Source organism: Megalobrama amblycephala, linkage group LG6 (assembly GCF_018812025.1).
Source record: "Megalobrama amblycephala isolate DHTTF-2021 linkage group LG6, ASM1881202v1, whole genome shotgun sequence".
In the NCBI taxonomy this organism is placed as follows: domain Eukaryota; kingdom Metazoa; phylum Chordata; class Actinopteri; order Cypriniformes; family Xenocyprididae; genus Megalobrama; species Megalobrama amblycephala.
Genome location: NC_063049.1, coordinates 44837611 through 44857264, shown reverse-complemented (window position 1 = coordinate 44857264; position 19654 = coordinate 44837611). Strand labels below are relative to the sequence as shown.

The 19654-nt window shown below is 42.1% G+C and overlaps 1 protein-coding gene and 1 pseudogene across 1 annotated transcript in view; one reads left to right on the top strand and one right to left on the bottom strand.

The window, feature by feature from the left end:
* The window catches only part of LOC125270828, a 455327-nt gene that overhangs the window by 35918 nt on the left and 399755 nt on the right, over positions 1-19654 (top strand). The gene's annotated exons all lie outside the window — the stretch shown is intronic.
* On the bottom strand, positions 15857-18397 carry LOC125269630 (annotated as a pseudogene).

Sequence of the window (19654 nt, the reverse complement as noted above, 5' to 3'; positions counted from 1 at the left end):
TTTTTCAAATAAAGGTTTCCGAGTGATAACAGATTGTTTGCATTTTTTTAAATTAGCTTACTTACCCTGTAACTACATGAAACAAGAGGGTAACAAGCTCCACTGTAATTTACGGCCCACAATAACTTTTAACTGCATGAAACAAAAGCATATTTCCCCATGTATTAAAAAAGATTGCAATAGCTCTTTCTACTTGCCTTAATCAATGCACTTTCTCGCTAAATTGCTCCCAAATGTAAGATTGTTGTCTATCATAACAGTATAAGAACCCCTTAGTTCTAAAATACTTACAGTATAAATAATTTGTTATTTTCCTGGTTGTTACTCTTTTATTCCCAAGACTTTACATATTGTTCCCCTAAACTTACACATATTTACTTTATAGGTACACTATAATTATCAAAAGTTACACTGTAAATTTGTTGTAATTACTCAGTACTTTCCGGGCTGTAATCTAAAGTGTTACCGCAGAGGGATTTTAACTTTATGGTTGCTTTTAAAAGTAAATAATTTGATATATTTAAATTTCAAATAAATAATATTATAAAACAAAAACAGACAGAAAAGAATCAAAATAGTGTTTGGATTAATAATTGTATCGTGATTAGAACATAAAATGGTGAAACAAATATTTAACTCACCAAAGACAGCGAGACGGAAATAAGTGTTCCTAAAGTTGATCTCTAGTTTATAATCTCCAGCTTGTTCAGTTGTGAAGTTTGTGATGGTCAGAGATCCAGTTTGTTTGTCCAGCTTCAGTCTGTCTCTGAATCTCCCATCAAGAACATCATCATATACAGTGAATCTGTCGGCCGTTACATTGATTTCAGCTATTAAAGTGTTTCCAAACCTCCACTGAATCACATCATCATCCTTCATTTCAGTAAGATCAGAGTTTAGAGTGACTGAATCTCCCTTCTTCACTGTCACTGGCCTCACTGATCCCGATACCAAAAACACACACAGAAGAAACACAAACAGGGTTTGTCAGATTAATACTGTGAAATCACTTCACAATGTTTTACTAAATTAAATAGTCTAAAATATCAGTTTGAAAAAAAAACAAAAAAAAAAAACAATATTATAAAACAACAAAAGAAACAGAATTATGGATGAATTAATTTAAATTTTGTCCTTAAAAACAGGTTGAACAACTTTTTTTAACCTCATCAAGGTTATCAACATTGAACTTTTTCTTTCTCACACCGTTGATCTGCAGTGTATAAGATCCAGCATGTTCAGTTGTGGTGTTTGTGATGGTCAGAGATCCAGTTTGATTGTCCAGCTTCAGTCTGTCTCTGAATCTCCCATCATGGACATCATAATATAAAGGGAATCTGTCGGCCTGTTTATTGATTTCAGCTATTAAAGTGTTTCCAAACCTCCACTGAATCTGATCATTATCCTTCATTTCAGTAAGATCAGAGTTTAGAGTGACTGAATATTGATCCAACACAAACACTGACACTGATATCCGTCCTGTAAAACCAAAAACACACACAGAAGAAACACAAACAGGGTTTGTCAGATTAATACTGTTAAATCACTTCACAATGTTTTACTACATTAAATTGTTTAAAATGTCAGTATGAAATAAACAACAAACGACAAAAGAAACAAAATTATAGATTAATTAATTTAAATTTTGCCATTAAAGCTTTAATCTGTGAAAACTCTGTTCTTCGGGTGTGTTTGGAGATGAAGAGGAGTATGTGTTAGTGAAGGAGGGAGATTCAGTCACTCTAGACTCTGATCTTACTGAAATGAAGGATGTTGGTGTGATTCAGTGGAGGTTTGGAAACACTTTAATAGCTGAAATCAATAAACGGGTCGACAGATTCACTGTATATGATGATGTTCTTGATGGGAGATTCAGAGACAGACTGAAGCTGGACAATCAAACTGGATCTCTGACCATCAGAAACACCACAACTGAACAAGCTGGAGATTATACACTGCAGATCAACAGTGTGGAAAAGAAAAAGTTTGAAGTCTTTATCCCTGGTGAGGTTAAAAAAATTATTTAACCTGTTGTTTAATGGCAAAATTTAAATTAATTATTCTATAATTTTGTTTCTTTTGTTGTTTATTTCATACTGACATTTTAAACAATTTAATGTAGTAAAACATTGTGAAGTGATTTCACAGTATTAATCTGACAAACCCTGTTTGTGTTTCTTCTGTGTGTGTTTTTGGTTTTACAGGATTGACGTTACTGTCAGTGTCAGTGAGGGAGGGATCTTATACCACTCTAAAATCTGATTTTACTGAAATGAAGGATGTTGATGTGATTCAGTGGAGGTTTAGAAACACTTTAATAGCTGAAATCAATGTAACGGCCGACAGATTCACTGTATATGATGATGATCTTGATGGGAGATTCAGAGACAGACTGAAGCTGGACAATCAAACTGGATCTCTGACCATCACAGACATCAGAGATGAACAGACTGGAGATTATACACTAGAGATCAACAGTGTGAGAAAGAAAAAGTTTGAAGTCTTTATCTTTGGTGAGGTTAAAAAAGTTATTTAACCTGTCGTTTAAAATCACTTGATGTTGGTTTGATGAAGCTTCACTAAAATGCATTTAATAATTTAAATGTGAAGTGAATAATATTCTGCAGCAGAACAATGTCACATGAAAACTAATACTGTTGAGTATCTGAGCTTCATATTTATATTATTTTAATTATTCAATCACTAATAACTGAGTTTAGAGCTGATCTTGATCTGACAGTAAAATCACAGTTCAATTATTTCTATACGAGACTAACTGTAACGTGTTTGTTCTGTTTAGGTTTAGTTTTCTCTCTGTTTCCATTTGCCTGAGTTCTCTATCATTAGTTCATTAATCCTAGACCTGTTATTTAAACCCTGAGTTCAGTTCAGTTCATCGTCCGGTATCGTCTGCGTTACGTAGTTGTGTTTCTCCTCATGATTCTCCTGTAAACTGTGTGGATTATTAGATTATTTCAATACAGCCACCGTCGCTGACACTATCAGTGAATGTTAATCTTCTCTAACTAATTTAACCAGTAATTCATCACATGGTACCAAAACAGAAACAACTGAAGCCATAAAAACATGTTTAAAACTCACCATCCAGACGACAGAAACACAAACAGAACAAAACAAATTTAAGAAACATTTTCTTCATCGGTTCACTGAAAATGTCTGAAAACATTCAGATTGATCTAAAACACGACAGGACTGTGATATTTATCTGGTTAAGTGTGAATCCTCCCCCAACCTCGGTTAGTTTCCGCTCACACATCCATCTCCTGTAAGATCACGAAAATCAACAAGCTTTTGCTGATCTTACATTTTCAAATTAATTCTGGCCCAGAATGAAAACTAACAGCAGAAGAGTGAACTATTGGGTTAGATATCTGAATCTAGTGCTGTGAGCTGTCAATCATATTTGACTGTTGATGGATTCACTTCTTTAAGATGTTTTGTGTGGAGTGGAAGATTGTGAGTTTCTTATTAGAAGGAGAGAAAATGAAGAAACGCTTCAACTACAACCTACTGACGTGCATCAATGACAAACATCCAGCAAAAGCTGTTTATCCACCGACAGATCAAACCACATTTCTGTAGAGATAAAACAGAGGAAAAAACATTGCAGGGTTCGTTTGATGCAAAAGCCAGTAAATCATGCATAATGTTTGCTTGTGTTGTTAAAACAAAATTCATGAGTAATACAAACATACATTAGCCTGTGAATATAATCGTTAATTTAGAGAAATATCATTTGGTTACCAGACAGTTTTGGTCTTGGGAGACTTTGATGAGAAATGCTTGAGCTCATAATCATCAGATGTTTTGCTTTTTGATTGCAGATTTTGGTATTTTGGCAAATCTGAGCAAAATAACTATTTTAAAGGGGTGGTTGATTATGACTTTAGTTAGTGTGTAATGTTGCTATTTGAGCATAAACAACATCTGCAAAGTTACAACACTCAAAGTTCAATGCAAAGGGAGATATTTTCTTTTAAAGAATTCTCTGTTTAAGGACTACAACAAACGGCTGGTAGGGACTACAACAAGCTTCTTCCTGGGTTGGTGACATCACAAACCCTAAAATTTACATAAACCCCACCCCCGAGAACTCACAACAAAGGGGGCGGGGCCATGTTGGGCTGCTTTAGAGAAGAGGAAGAGTTGTTGTAGTCGAGTGTTGTTGACATACTGTCATTTTATGCCAGACTGCTTCACAAACGAGGGTCAATTCAACACAAAAGATGAACATGACGGCACATGCTAGTGGATGAGTTGAATCAACTCCACAGCAACTTCATAAATTTATCCACTAACCATTCAGAAATATCCAGTTTCATTCTAAATCTGACACAGTTAGTTTCCGGTCCTACTCATACAAAAGGCCATACTCTTGATCTTGCACTAACCTCTGGTTTTGATGTAACTAATCTTAAGGTATTAGAGTCTGGGATCTCTGACCATAGTTTCATTTTATTTCAATCTCTGCAGCTACATACCGTCACATTTCCGCCCACTGCTGCTTCCTTCCACTCCCCACCAGAGGTCTCCGTTTCACCATTAAGACTTTTTCATTGTACACATGCAGTCACTTCACGCTGAACTACATTTCCCACAATTCCCCAGGTAGGCACTGATCACACTCACACCTGTTTGCCATCAGGAAGCCTTTATAAGCTGCACTCCCTCAGACACATGTTGCTGAGTATTGTTTTGGCTTTCGTTTGTATCCCGTGTTTTCCCTGTTGTTGGCTTATTTCCTAGTAGATGTCTTTCCATGCCTATCTGTGTTTTCGACCCTGGACTCACTCCTTGTTTTTGCTTGTTTGCTGCCTGCCCTGACTAGTGATGGGAAACCAAGGCTTTCTGAAGCATTTGAGACAGAAAAATGGTTCATTACTCGAAGCTTTTAACACAGTGCGCATTAGCGACATCTGGTGGTCAGACTTGTTTTCTCCACCATATCTAAATCATTGCGGAGCAGATCTATGGTTTGAAAAAGCATGTGACCAAAGCTTCGGAGGTCCGTGACATACGGAATCACTCTCGTCTTAAATGACTTCTATCTAATCTGATGTAATCTCATCTAAATTAATTTGTGACAATGAGACCACCACTCGTGTCATGTGTAACCTGGTCAACGGATTCACATATTGATCAATAATATAAAATATACAATGATGTGATCTGACATGAGTGGTTAAAAAAATATTTTGGGTGAGCTGTTTAACCTTTGTGTTCTGTTCAGGGTCTCTGAGACCCCAGCAATAAAACATGATTAAATGCATTTTCCTTTATGCATCAGCTGAAGCGCCAATTGTTTTAAACCAGCTGTCTTGACTTTCCGATACTGCATGATGTTTGAAGCTTCAAATGTCATCAATCACATGGTAGTGACATTTTGATACAAGCATCGGTGTGATACAATAGTGCTTTGAAAACTGCTTCGGAGCATCGGAGCCCCGGTATCAATCGTCCCATCACCTACCCTGACCATTGCCTGTAATTTTGACTATTCCAACTAGCTACTGGATCTTCAACAGGGACATCTATCAGTTGAGGATTATGTCCATCAATTCTGTGAGTTGTCTTTTTTGGTTCCTTTTGATGATGTGTTTTTGAAGGACATTTTCCGTTTTGGACTTAATGAGCCATTAAGATCCTGGTTTCCTGAGGGAAAATCAAATTCAACTCTGAGAAACTTTATGGACTATGCTTTACTGTTATGTGGTTCACCGTTTACTGTGGAGGAAGCTCCGGCAGCAGCAGAGCTTATACCATCACAAATTTCTATGCCCTCCAGTATGGTTACTGCAACCTCGAAACTCTCTGTATTTCCAAACCCCGTAATTCCCTCAACAGATCCTGATAACAGAATGTTTGCCGCATCGGATTCCATTCCTGTATTTGCAATCATTCCAGAGCCTCATTACATTTCAGCAGATATCCTAGAGCCTTGTCACGTCTCAGCAGTTCTTCCTGAGCCCTCAGCCAAGATGGCTGCCACGCCTGAGCCCTCAGAGATTGCAGTGTTGGCCATTATGGCCACTGCTATTGGGTGTGTGTGGGCTGCGCACACATCAAATCCAATCCATGAGTCCACTCCAGAGCCTGCTCCAGTCCTTGAATCTGCTCCTGAGCTTGCTTTAATCTATGATTCCAGTCCAGAGTTTGGTCCAGTCCTAGAATCCAGCCTCATGGTCATCCCTGAGTTTCCTGCTTGTATTGACACGACCACGGAGGTTGTCCCAGAGTTTCCTGTACATCTTGATATGACCACGGAGGTCCTGTCCGTCTTAACATGACCAAAAAGGACGTTCCCGTCAGTGCCCTGGAGGGCTTTTCTGAGCTCCTGTCTCATCAAACTATCCATAGGAGAGTTTGTGGGTTTCAATGATGAAACTATATCCACCAGTTGAATGAGCAGGACGGGATCAAAATGCCTGAAAGAGCTTCGCAGGTCCAGAATGAGTCACAGCTGGGGCCACAATCTGAGTTCTAATATCCTGAATTTTATCAAAAAAAAGTTAAAGGAACTTTTCACATGTCCCAGGGGTTGCAGTATGGCCAACCATTGCAGGGTTCATAACAGTATCTATTGTATTAAAAATTACCTATCAGCATTTTCAGCAATTATTTCTGAGAAATAATTAGATTTTGCAGTCCTGACAGTGCCTTGATATTGTTTTAATGAATCACAAAACATTTCAAATGAAACCTTTAGTTTATCTTTCTTCCACTTGTGTCATGCTTTCCTATATTATTGCCTAATGGAATGGGTATGTTCATTAAGCCAGGGCTGGGTGTTTGACTTGATTTTATACCTCAGCGATTTGAGAGGGTCTACCTGGTCTAGGATGTCAGTACAAGTAGTATTAAAGATTTCCATCAACTGTGTGGTGTCTGCTGTGCTAGTTATAACTTTTGTGATTTGAGACTGATAAGTAGAAGCATATCAAACTGCATGACAGTGGAGGAATGAATAGCACGGGTAAGGTGCCGGCACACAGGGGCTGAAAGGAAGCAGCAGTGGGCGGAAATGTGACGGTATGTAGCTGTAGAGATTGAAATAAAATGAAACTATGGTCAGAGATCCCAGACTCTAATACCTTAAGATTAGTTACATCAAAACCAGAGGTTAGTGCAAGATCAAGAGTATGGCCTTTTGTATGAGTAGGACCGGAAACTAACTGTGTCAGATTTAGAATGAAACTGGATATTTCTGTATGGTTAGTGGATAAATTTATGTAGTTGCTGTGGAGTTGATTCAACTCATTCACTAGCATGTGCCGTCATGTTCATCTTTTGTTCAAATCCAGCATTGAATTGACCCTCGTTTGGGAAACAATTTGGCGTAAAATGACGGCATGACAACAACACTCTACTACAACAACTCTTCCTCTTCTCTAAAGCAGCCCAACATGGCCCCGCCCCCTTTGTTGTGTGTGTTCTCGGGGGTGGGGTTTATGTAAATTTTAGGGTTTGTGATGTCACTAAACCAGGAAGAAGCTTGTTGTAGTCTCTACCAGCCATTTCTTGTAATCCATAAACAGAGAATATCTCCCTTTGCATTTAACTTTGAGTGTCGTAACTTTGCAGGTGTTGTTTATGCTCAAACAGCAACATTCACAAGTTCAAATATACAGTGGATACGGAAAGTATTCAGACCCCCTTAAATTTTTCACTCTTTGTTATATTGTAGCCATTTGCTAAAATCATTTAAGTTCATTTTTTTCCTCATTAATGTACACACAGCACCCCATACTGACAGAAAAACACAGAATTGTTGACATTTTTGCAGATTTATTAAAAACCAAAAACTGAAATATCACATGGTCCTAAGTATTCAGACCTAAGTATTCAGTACTCAAACCCAGAGTACTTCCCCGGATGTGGTAATGATAGACAGAACTGGAAGTGAGGAGATGGGGTGGTGGAGGGATGCTGATAAACTGTCAATAAACTGTCAATAGAGGTAAGTCTGCAGTATATATACCTCTTGTTGTTGGTTGATTAGCTGAATGCTTTCCACTTGTGCTAATTAGTTTAATTATCTGCACCTGCTCCTCCTGAATTTTGTTAATAAAGCATCATTTACACACTAACTAAAGTTAAAAAAGTGAAATCATAATCAACCACCCCTTTAAAAGAGTTATTTTGCTCAGATTTGCCAAAATACCAAAGCCTGCAATCAAAAAGGAAAACATCTGATGATTATGAGCTCAAGCATTTCTCATCAAAGTCTCCCAAGACCAAAACTGTCTGGTTACCAAATGATATTTCTCTAAATGAACGATTACATTTGCAGGTTACTGTATGTTTGCATTACTCGTGAATTTTGTTTTAACAACAAACATTATAAATTAATTTACTGGCTTTTGCATCAAACGAACCCTGCAATGTTTTTTCCTCTGTTTTATCTCTACAGAAATGTGGTTTGATCTGTCGGTGGATAAACAGCATCTGCTGGATGTTTGTCGTTGATGCGCGTGTCAGTAGTTTGTGGTTGAAACGTTTCTTCGTATTTTCTCCTTCTAATAAGAATCTCACAATCTTCCACTCCACACAAAACATCTTTACACTGAAATAAAGTGAATCCATCAACAGTCAAATATGATTGACAGCTCACAGCACTAGATTCAGATATCTAACCCAATAGTTCACTCTTCTGCTGTTAGTTTTCATTCTGGGCCAGAATTAATTTGAAAATGTAAGATCAGCAAAAGCTTGTTGATTTTCGTGATCTTACAGGAGATGGATGTGTGAGCGGAAACTAACTGAGTTGGGGGAGGGTTCACACTTAACCAGATAAATATCACAGTCCTGTCGTGTTTTAGATCAATCTGAGTGTTTTCAGACATTTTCAGTGAACCGATGAAGAAAATGTTTCTTAAATTCGTTTTGTTCTGTTTGTGTTTCTGGCATCAGACTGGTGAGTCTTACACATGTTTTTATGGCTTCAGTTGTTTCTGTTCTGGTACCATGTGATAAATTACTGGTTAAATTAGTTAGAGAAGATTAACATTCACTGATAGTGTCAGCGACGGTGGCTGTAGTGAAATAATCTTTAATCTAATAATCCACACAGTTTACAGGAGAATCATGAGGAGAAACACAACTACGTAACGCAGACGATACCGGACGATGAACTGAACTGAACTCAGGATTTAAATAACAGGTCTAGGATTAATGAACTAATGATAGAGAACTCAGGCAAACGGAAACAGAGAGAAAACTAAACTTAAACAGAACAAACATGTTACAGTTAGTCTCGTATAGAAATAATTGAACTGTGATTTTACTGTCAGATCAAGATCAGCTCTAAACTCAGTTATTAGTGATTGAATAATTAAAATAATATAAATATGAAGCTCAGATACTCAACAGTATTAGTTTTCATGTGACATTGTTCTGCTGCAGAATATTATTCACTTCACATTTAAATTATTAAATGCATTTTAGTGAAGCTTCATCAAACCAACATCAAGTGATTTTAAAGCTTTAATCTGTGAAAACTCTGTTCTTCAGGTGTGTTTGGTGATGAAGAGGAGTATGTGTCAGTGAAGGAGGGAGATTCAGTCACTCTAAACTCTGATCTTACTGAAATGAAGGATGATGATGTGATTCAGTGGAGGTTTGGAAACACTGTAATAGCTGAAATCATTAAAGGGGTTGACAGAATCACTGTATATGATGATGTTCTTGATGGGAGATTCAGAGACAGACTGAAGCTGGACAATCAAACTGGATCTCTGACCGTCACAGACATCACAACTGAACATGATGGAGATTATGAACTACTGATTAGGTTTTATTCCAGATACTTTTCAAAAGCATTTAGTGTCGGTGAGTAGAGATCATTTGTTCTGTCCTTCAAATATTGTTGTTTTTACCAACTATTTACAAATTTATTCACAAACACCACAACTGAACATGCTGGAGATTATGAACTAGAGATCAACACTTTCAGTACTTTATTTTTTTTTTTTTTCGTCTCACTGTCTACGGTGAGTTAAATATCAGTTTCACATGTTTTATTATCAAATTTCAGGAGGAACAGGTTCAGATAATTAACCTAATTAGCACAAGTGGAAAGCATTCAGCTAATCAATTCAACCAACAACAAGTTCAGTGACAGTTCTTCAGCATCCCTCCACCACCCCACATTGGGGGGAGTACTCTGGGTTTGGGCCAAAGTTCTTAATTATATGGATATGTGAACTAAAGAAGTATCTTATCATGACTAATTAGTTGAAGTAAAATTACTAATTACCTTAAATTTACTTTCTACTAAATTTTTAAATGTTCTGCTTTTGATCAGTCTTTGATCTCTCTCATGTTTTCAGCTCTTCTGACTGTTCCTGTCATCAGCAGTAACTCGTCACAATGTTCTTCATCATCATGTTCATTTGGTGTGTTTAGCAGTGAATGTGAATCATGTGACTCTCTCCTGGTACAAAGGAAACAGGTTATTGTCCAGCATCAGTGTGTTTTATCGCCGCATCAGTCTCTCTCTTCTTCTGGAGGTGGAATATCAGGATGAAAACACCTACAGCTGTGTGATCAACAATCCCATCAGAAACCAGAATGCAATAATTTACAAATCTTATAAACTTATATTTTATTCACAATAGAATATAGATAACATATCAAATGTTGAAAGTGAGACATTTTGAAATGTCATGCCAAATATTGGCTCATTTTGGATTTCATGAGAGCTACACATTCCAAAAAAGTTGGGACAGGTAGCAATAAGAGGCCGGAAAACCATACTGGATGCCCGTGATCTTCGGGCCCTTAGACGGCACTGCATCACATACAGGAATGCTGCTGTAATGGAAATCACAACATGGGCTCAGGAATACTTCCAGAAAAACTCTAAAGGTCAAACCTATAGGCTAAAACTCTATAGGTCAAAAAAGAAGCCATATCTAAACATGATCCAGAAGCGCAGGCGTTTTCTCTGGGCCAAGGCTCATTTAAAATGGACTGTGGCAAAGTGGAAAACTGTTCTGTGATCAGACGAATCAAAATTTGAAGTTCTTTTTGGAAAACTGGGACACCATGTCATCCGGACTAAAGAGGACAAGGACAACCCAAGTTGTTTTCAGAGCTCAGTTCAGAAGCCTGCATCTCTGATGGTATGGGGTTGCATGAGTGCGTGTGGCATGGGCAGCTTACACATCTGGAAAGGCACCATCAATGCTGAAAGGTATATCCAAGTTCTAGAACAACATATGCTCCCATCCAGGGAGCATCCTTTCAGGATATCCTTCCTTTCAGGGAAGACCTTGCATTTTCCAACATGACAATGCCAGACCACATACTGCATCAATTACAACACCATGGCTGCGTAGAAGAAGGATCCGGGTACTGAAATGGCCAGCCTGCAGTCCAGATCTTTCACCCATAGAAAACATTTGGCGTATCATAAAGAGGAAGATGCGACAAAGAAGACCCAACTAGAAGCCTGTATTAGACAAGAATGGGACAACATTCCTATTCCTAAACTTGAGTCTCCTCAGTCCCCAGACGTTTGCAGACTGTTATGAAAAGAAGAGGGGATGCCACACAGTGGTAAACATGGCCTTGTCCCAACTTTTTTGAGATGTGTTGATTGAATTCTGAATTCTGAAAACTGAATTCTCAGTTTAAACAGTTCATTGTTTATATTTCTCTCAGATAAGACACACGGATCTCACTTTACTTCTGCTGTCCATTTGCTGTATGTATTTGCTTGTCTTTATCAATAAAGTTTTCTCACTCTGATGTTCAAGAGTCTCTCCATGATTTATTACACAATTTCAGCAGTGTGCCACATATAAGCTTTACATTATTAACTCTTTTCCCACCATTGAGGAGATTTTCCAGCTTTCCGTGTTTTCATTGTTACGCGGTAAGGGGTGCTAATAGGCATCTTCTGAAAGAGTACAGAATCTCCGGATCAAAATACAGTCGAAGAAGAAGCAGAAACAAGTGATAAAAGCATTGCTGATGCACATAAATGACATGATCATCAAACATTAAACAGCATATAAATCAAAACTGTCTAACGTTACTGAATGAAATGTTGAACCCATGAAGAGAAAACGACTGTGAAGCTTTGAGGTGTTGATGGACTCCATCTGTGTTTTGATCATCCTTCTGAATCCCTTCTGGACGAAGTCTTTCACGAAAACAGGATTTTTTCAACTTTTCAACAAATATTCTGCTGGCCATGAAATTTTTGTGAAAATGATCAAAAATGCTGGCACTGGTAGGCAACTTTTTTCAAAAACACTGGCAGGGAAAGAGTTAAAAAACATTATTTGTGAATGTTTACATTATAATTCAGCTCATTAGTTTTATTTTAGTTTTTCTATACACAATAATAAACAAGAAAACTTTCACATCATTTACACACTAACTAAATTTTAAAAAGTGAAATCATAATCAAGCAACCCTTTAAAAGAGTTATTTTGCTCAGATTTGCCAAAATACCAAAGCCTGCAATCAAAAAGCAAAACATCTGATGATTATGAGCTCAAGCATTTCTCATCAAAGTCTCCCAAGACCAAAACTGTCTGGTAACCAAATTATATTTCTCTAAATGAACGATTTCATTTGCAGGTTACTGTATGTTTGCATTACTCACGAATTTTGTTTTAACAACAAAGGCAAACGTTATACATGATTTACTGGTTTTTGCATCAAATGAACCCTGAAATGTTTTTTCGTCTGTTTTATCTCTACAGAAATGTGGTTTGATCTGTCAGTGGATAAACAGCGTCTGCTGGATGTTTGCTGTTGATGCGCGTGTCAGTACTTTGTGGTTGAAGCGTTTCTTCGTATTTTCTCCTTCTAATAAGAAGCTCACAATCTTCCACTCCACACAAAACATCTTTACACTGAAATAAAGTGAATCCGTCAACAGTCAAATATGATTGACAGCTTTTTGATTTGGAAACAGTTGGTCCTGATGTAGCTTTTGAAAGCATCTGAAGACCATCTTCCTAGAGCTTGGATCTGCTGCTGGGAGAGGCCTTTTTGGCTGCTGATGTTGCTGCCCCTATGTGGAACGAATGACTGGAAAAATGTTGTGCTGAGATGCCGGATTGCTGGAGAACTGATTTGAGATGTTTTTGGAACCAGAAGTGTGTAGCAGGTTTATTGGAAGCATCCATGAAAAGAGGTTCAAGTGGAGATTTAGCCTGGGTGTTTCTGAATTTGAGATACGCTAGGACAGTTTGGTATGGTTGGATTGGAGACGAGAGGTTGAAAATATATATATAGTGGCCTTTTTAGCTTGATCTGTTTTGCTTTGCTGTTTTGCTTTACGCGATCATCGCGTAAACGATTGGCCCTTTGGCTTGTCAATCACTGCCATTACGTTCCTTGTGAAAGACGTGCACGGATTGGCCCTCTGGCTTGTCAATCACTGCCATGACATTCCTTGTGAGAGACGTACGCGGCTGCACACTCCAGTAACTTTCCACACTCTACAGACGCCGCATGCAATGTTTTTGTCAGGAGACAGGAGTAACAACTGCAGATTATGAGTTACCTGGGGTGAGTCCGACATAATGAATCCACTAACACGATACAGAGAATGCCGGTGGTAAACACTCGTGTTCCAATACTCATGCACGAGTTTTGGGAGGCGTTCCCTTGAAATGAGCTGTGAAGGAGGGGGGTTGTTCTTACGCATGTGCTCATTTCAAAAACTCACTAACATTCTTTGGTTTCTCAGTCGATGAAAAGATCCTCTTTAGCACCTTTAATCAGGTAGGAGATTGTTTTGCTGTCACTTACTGAAAGGTCTGAAATGGTGGGGTGGACTTTCGGGTCGAATTTTGAGGTGATTGTGATTTCAGAGCATCTGAGAAAGCCAGAAAAGACAAAAATGGACATGACGTAGAGGGTGCAGGCGGTATTGAGGGGCTGACAACTTGTGCGGAGGGTATGGATACATTTGGTGAGGATTTCTAGCGTTATAGGTTGTCTGGCGTCAGGGTGCAGGAAGGTTTGGATTGTTGGATCCCTTTTATCAGGCAAGAGGTTTGAGAGTTGTTTATTTCTGGGGAGGGGGTGCCATAAATCAGTTTGTGGAAAAATTGGATGCCCCTCAGATAGCCTTTGATGGACCTGACTTGGAGGCCCTTAACGCAAAGCTACATCAAGACCAAGCATCAGGATGGGCATCGCTGCTGCTGTGAAGAGAAAGTATGGTGATTTGGATTGCAGGAAGCAGGGGCCAGGGCTGCATTTGTCAGCAGCGGTGGCCTCAAACTTGAGTCGGCCTCTGGGGCTTGAAAAGGAAGATTTAATGGAGCATGAAGGTGAGCTGTAAAATCTTGAGCTGAAGGCGTAGGCGCCCTCGCATTAACTTGCGCTGCCTGCCATTGAAAAGGGGCGGGGTTAGAGACGTTCGAAGGGAACTGATGGAAGGTTTGAGCCTGAGCATCCTTGCGCTAGTGTCTGCAAAGGGAGCTGGAGGTCCCTGAAAAGAGGGAGGGTTATGGACGATGGGAAAAGGCTGAGAGGCTGAGGGGAGGCCGGCAGGCCCGGCCGCATATGACGTTGTGGCGAGAGAAGCCGAGTAGAAATGCTGGGCTTCAACGAGAGGCGAACTAGGTCTTACGGCAGAGGGATCTGGGGAGCGGCAAAGGACTGCTGCTCACCGAAGGACTGCTGCTGCTGCGCCCCGACAACTGAGTCGAACCAGATCTTGTGCGGGAGGAAGATGGAGTTGAGCGAGGTGAACACTGGGGTTTGCGGGCTTTGTGGGCTTTGCTCTGCCTGCTGGCCATCTTGGGAGCTGGAGTGGACTTCGGAGAGAAGTAGGCTGACTGTAAATTGACATAGAGATCGTACAGTTCCGCTTTATTTACCTTCCGTGAGAACTGTACATCCAAATTGGCTAGAGCTTCCCTCAATCCCACTACTCTCCACTTCTCAATAGGTGGAATCATTGGGACGGCAGGTATATTGGGGTCTAGCCAATGGAGGTGAGGGCTGACCTTGGCGTCTAGGCGAGTGTGTGGCTGCACGGGCAGGCAGTCGGCCACGCGTGGAAGCCTGAGGCTTGGGTGCAGTGTCAGGCGCAGGAGTTGTCGAGGGGCCGGCAGGTTGGGGCGCAGGATCCTCTGGGAAGTTGGCATTGCTGTTGGACGGAAAGAGGTTAACTTGCGACATAATAGCAGAAGGGTGAACCAAAATGCTGATAAACTGTCAATGAACAGAGGTAAGTCTGCAGTTTATATACCTCTTGTTGTTGGTTGATTAGCTGAATGCTTTCCACTTGTGCTAATTAGTTTAATTATCTGCACCTGCTCCTCCCGAATTTTGTTAATAAATCATCATTTACAGACTAACTAAAGTTAAAAAAGTGAAATCCTAATCAACCACCCCTTTAAAAGAGTTATTTTGCTCAGATTTGCCAAAATACCAAAGCCTGCAATCAAAAAGGAAAACATCTGATGATTATGAGCTCAAGCATTTCTCATCAAAGTCTCTGAAGTCCAAAACTGTCTGGTTACCAAATGATATTTCTCTAAATGAATGGTTACATTTGCAGGTTACTGTATGTTTGCAATACTCATGAATTTTGTTTTAACAACACAGGCAAACATTATACACGATTTGCTGGTTTTTGCATCAAATGAACCCTGAAATGTTTTTTCCTCTGTTTTATCTCTACAGAAATGTGGTTTGATCTCTCGGTGGATAAACAGCGTCTGCTGGATGTTTGCCGTTGATGCGCGTGTCAGTACTTTGTGGTTGAAGCGTTTCTTCGTATTTTCTCCTTCTAATAAGAAGCTCACAATCTTCCACTCCACACAAAACATCTTTACACTGAAATAAAGTGAATCCATCAACAGTCAAATATGATTGACAGCTTTTTGATTTGGAAATAGTTGGTCCTGATGTAGCTTTTGAAAGCATCTGAAGACCATCTTCCTAGAGCTTGGATCTGTTGCTGGGAGAGGCCTTTTTGGCTGCTGATGTTGCTGCCCCTATGTGGAACGAATGACTGGAAAAATTTTGTGCTGAGATTTCGGATTGCTGGAGAACTGATTTGAGATGTTTTTGGAACCAGAAGCGTGTAGCAGGTTTATTGGAAGCATCCATGAAAAAAGGTTCAAGTGGAGATTTAGCTGGGTGTTTCTGAATTTGAGATACGCTAGGACAGTTTGGTATGGTTGGATTGGAGACGAGAGGTTGAAAATATATATATATATATATATAGTTGCCTTTTTAGCTTGATCTGTTTTGCTTTGCTTAAAGGTGCTAAAGAGGATGTTTTGTTTTCTACTTTTTTGCAATATTACTTGAAATTGTCTTTACTAACTGATAAAAGACTATTTATTAGGTGCACTGAAAGGAATAAAATTAATATACATCATCTGTGCACGAGGTATGGCCTTAAAAACATCAGCCAATCATTTACGCGATCATCCCGTAAACGATTGGCCCTCTGGCTTGTCAATCACTGCCATGACGTTCCTTGTGAGAGACGTGCGAGGCTGCACACTCCAGTAACTTTCCACACTCTACAGGCGCCGCATGCAATGTTTTTGTCAGAAGACAGGAGTAACAACTGCAGATTATGAGTTACCTGCGGTGAGTCCGACATAATGAATCCACTAACACAGCGAATGCCGGTGGTAAACAATCGTGTTCCAATACTCATGCATGAGTTTTGGGAGGCCTTCCCTCGAAATGAGCTGTGAAGGAGGGGGGTTGTTCTTACGCATGTGCTCATTTCAAAAACTCACTAACAGTCTTTGGTTTCTCAGTCAACGAAAAGATCCTCTTTAGCACCTTTAATCAGGTAGGAGATTGTTTTGCTGTCGATTACTGAAAGGTCTGAAATGGTGGGGTGGACTTTCGGGCTGAATTTTGAGGTGATTGCGATTTCAGAGCATCTGAGAAAGCCAGAAAAGACAAGAATGGACATGACGTAGAGGGTGCAGGCGGTATTGAGGGGCTAATAACTTGTGCGGAGGGTATGGATACATTTGGTGAGGATGTCTAGCCTTATAGGTTGTCTGGCATCAGGGTGCAGGAGGGTTTGGATTGTTGGATCCCTTTTATCAGGCAAGAGGTTTGAGAGTTGTTTATTTCTGGGGAGGGGGTGCCATGAATCAGTTTGTGGAAAAATTGGACGCCCCTCAGATAGCCTTTGATGGACCTGACTTGGAGGCCCTTAACGCAAAGCTACATTCAGACCAAGCATCAGGATGGGCATCGCTGCTGCTGTGAAGAGAAAGTATGGTGATTTGGATTGCAGGAAGCAGGGGCCAGGGCTGCATTTGTCAGCAGCGGTGGCCTCAAGTTTGAGTCGGCCTCTGGGGCTTGAAAAGGAAGATTTAATGGAGCATGAAGGTGAGCTGTAAAATCTTGAGCTGAAGGCGTAGGCGTCCTCGCATTAACTTGCGCTGCCTGCCATCGAAAAGGGGCGGGGTTAGAGGCGTTCGAAGGGAACTGATGGAAGGTTTGAGCCTGAGCATCCTCGTGCTAGTGTCTGCGAAGGGAGCTGGAGGTTCCTGAAAAGAGGGAGGGTTATGGACGATGGGAAAAGGCTGAGAGGCTGAGGGGAGGCCGGCAGGCCCGGCCGCATACGACATTGTGACGAGAGAAGCCGAGTAGAAATCTGTCACGGTACTCACAAGACGAAGACAGATCCAATAGCAGCAATTTATTAGGGTAATCCAGAAACGTAATCCAAACAGGCAAGGGTCAAAATCCATAAAGACAGTCCATACAAACAGGCACAAAAATAACACAAAGAAAACCAAACCAGAAACGGTTCAGGTAGCCTGGGCAGAGGTGGCAGGGCAGAAGGCTTGGATGGCGGCGGCAGGGCAGACGACCTGGGCGGCGGCGTCAAGGCTGGCCAAGGGTGCTCCGTGGCCATATCAGGGAGAGCGGGCAGCTCGGTGACGGTCTCCGTGGCCGTATCAGGGAGTGCGGGCAACTCAGTGACGGCCTCCGTGGCCGTATCAGGGAGGGCGGATAGCTCGGTGACGGCAGCGGGCCCAGGCTGGGACTGCTCTGGGACGGCAGCGGGCTCAGGCTGGGGCTGCTCTGGGACGGCAGCGGACCCAGGCTGGGGCTGCTCCAGGACGGCAGCGGACCCAGGCTGGGGCTGCTCCGGGACGGCAGCGGATCCAGGTTGGGGCTGCTCCAGGACGGCAGTGGACCCAGGCTGGGGCTGCTCCGGGACAACAGCGGGTTCGGGCTGCTCCGGGACGGCAGCGGGCTCGGGCTGCTCCGGGACTGCATTGGGCTGTTTATGGATGGCAGCGACCTTGAACTGGCCGCCTGATCCAGAGTCAACAACACCAGTGTGCATCCTCCAGGCACGCAAGACCGCCAAGACATAAAAGGTTAAAACCACCTTCTGGGCCATGACCGGACTGACATGGAGAGCGTGCAGAGCTGGAGCGGACTCACTGGCTGGAGCGGGCTCTGGAGTGGGCTCACGGGCTGGAGCGGGCTCTGGAGTGGGCTCACGGGCTGGATCGGGCTCTGGAGTGGACTCACGGGCTGAAGCGGGCTCTGGAGTGGACTCACTGGCTGGAGCGGGCTCTGGAGTGGACTCACTGGCTGGAGCGGGCTCTGGAGTGGACTCACTGGCTGGAGCGGGCTCTGGAGTGGACTCACTGGCTGGAGCGGGCTCTGGAGTGGACTCACTGGCTGGAGCGGGCTCTGGAGTGGACTCACTGGCTGGAGCGGGCTCTGGAGTGGACTCACTGGCTGGAGCGGGCTCTGGAGTGGACTCGCTGGCTGGAGCGGGCTCTGGGAAGGCCTCCAGGCCTTGAGGGATAACTAAAGCCTTCCTCCTCCTCTTCCTTTTACGAGTGTGAAGCGGAGACTCAGTGCCAACCTCCTCTGAGGCCTCTGGAGCGGATTCACGGGCTGGAACACACTCATGGGCTGGAGCAGGCCTTGGAAAGGACACACGGGCTGGAGCGGGCTCTGGAGTGGACTCACTGGCTGGAGCGGGCTCTGGAGTGGATTCACTGGCTGGAGCGGGCTCTGGAATGGACACAAGGGCTGGAGCAGGCTTACGGACTGGAGTGGAGTCACGGACTGGAGCGGAGTCACGGGCTGGAGCGGGTACTGGAGGTCTCTGAATCTGCCCATCCCTACGCAGATACAGGTAACTGGCGAAATTCCAAAAATTTAACTTCCCCACCAGCTCCATCTCACACTGCGGCAGAGGATCATTCAGACAGTTATTAACTGTGTCCTTGAGGACCGCATCAGAGAGACTATACCCCTCCGCCCGTGACCAGAACTTCTGGACGAATGCCCGCACTCCCATTCTCCTCTGAGTCCAGGCAGTGTGTTATGGGATATGTAGTGTATGTAACAGGTGGAAATAAGAGTCCAGGATGGAGTGCCCTCTAGTGGCTGATAGGGCACTCTCACTGGTGATCATGACAAAATGCTGGGCTTCAACGAGAGGCGAACTAGGTCTTACGGCAGAGCGATCTGGGGAGCGGCAAAGGACTGCTGCTCGCCGAAGGACTGCTGCTGCTGCGCCCCGACAACTGAGTCGAGCCAGATCTTGTGCGGGAGGAAGATGGAGTTGAGCGAGGTGAATGTTGGGCTTTGTGGGCTTTGCTCTGCCTGCTGGCCATCTTGGGAGCTGGAGTGGACT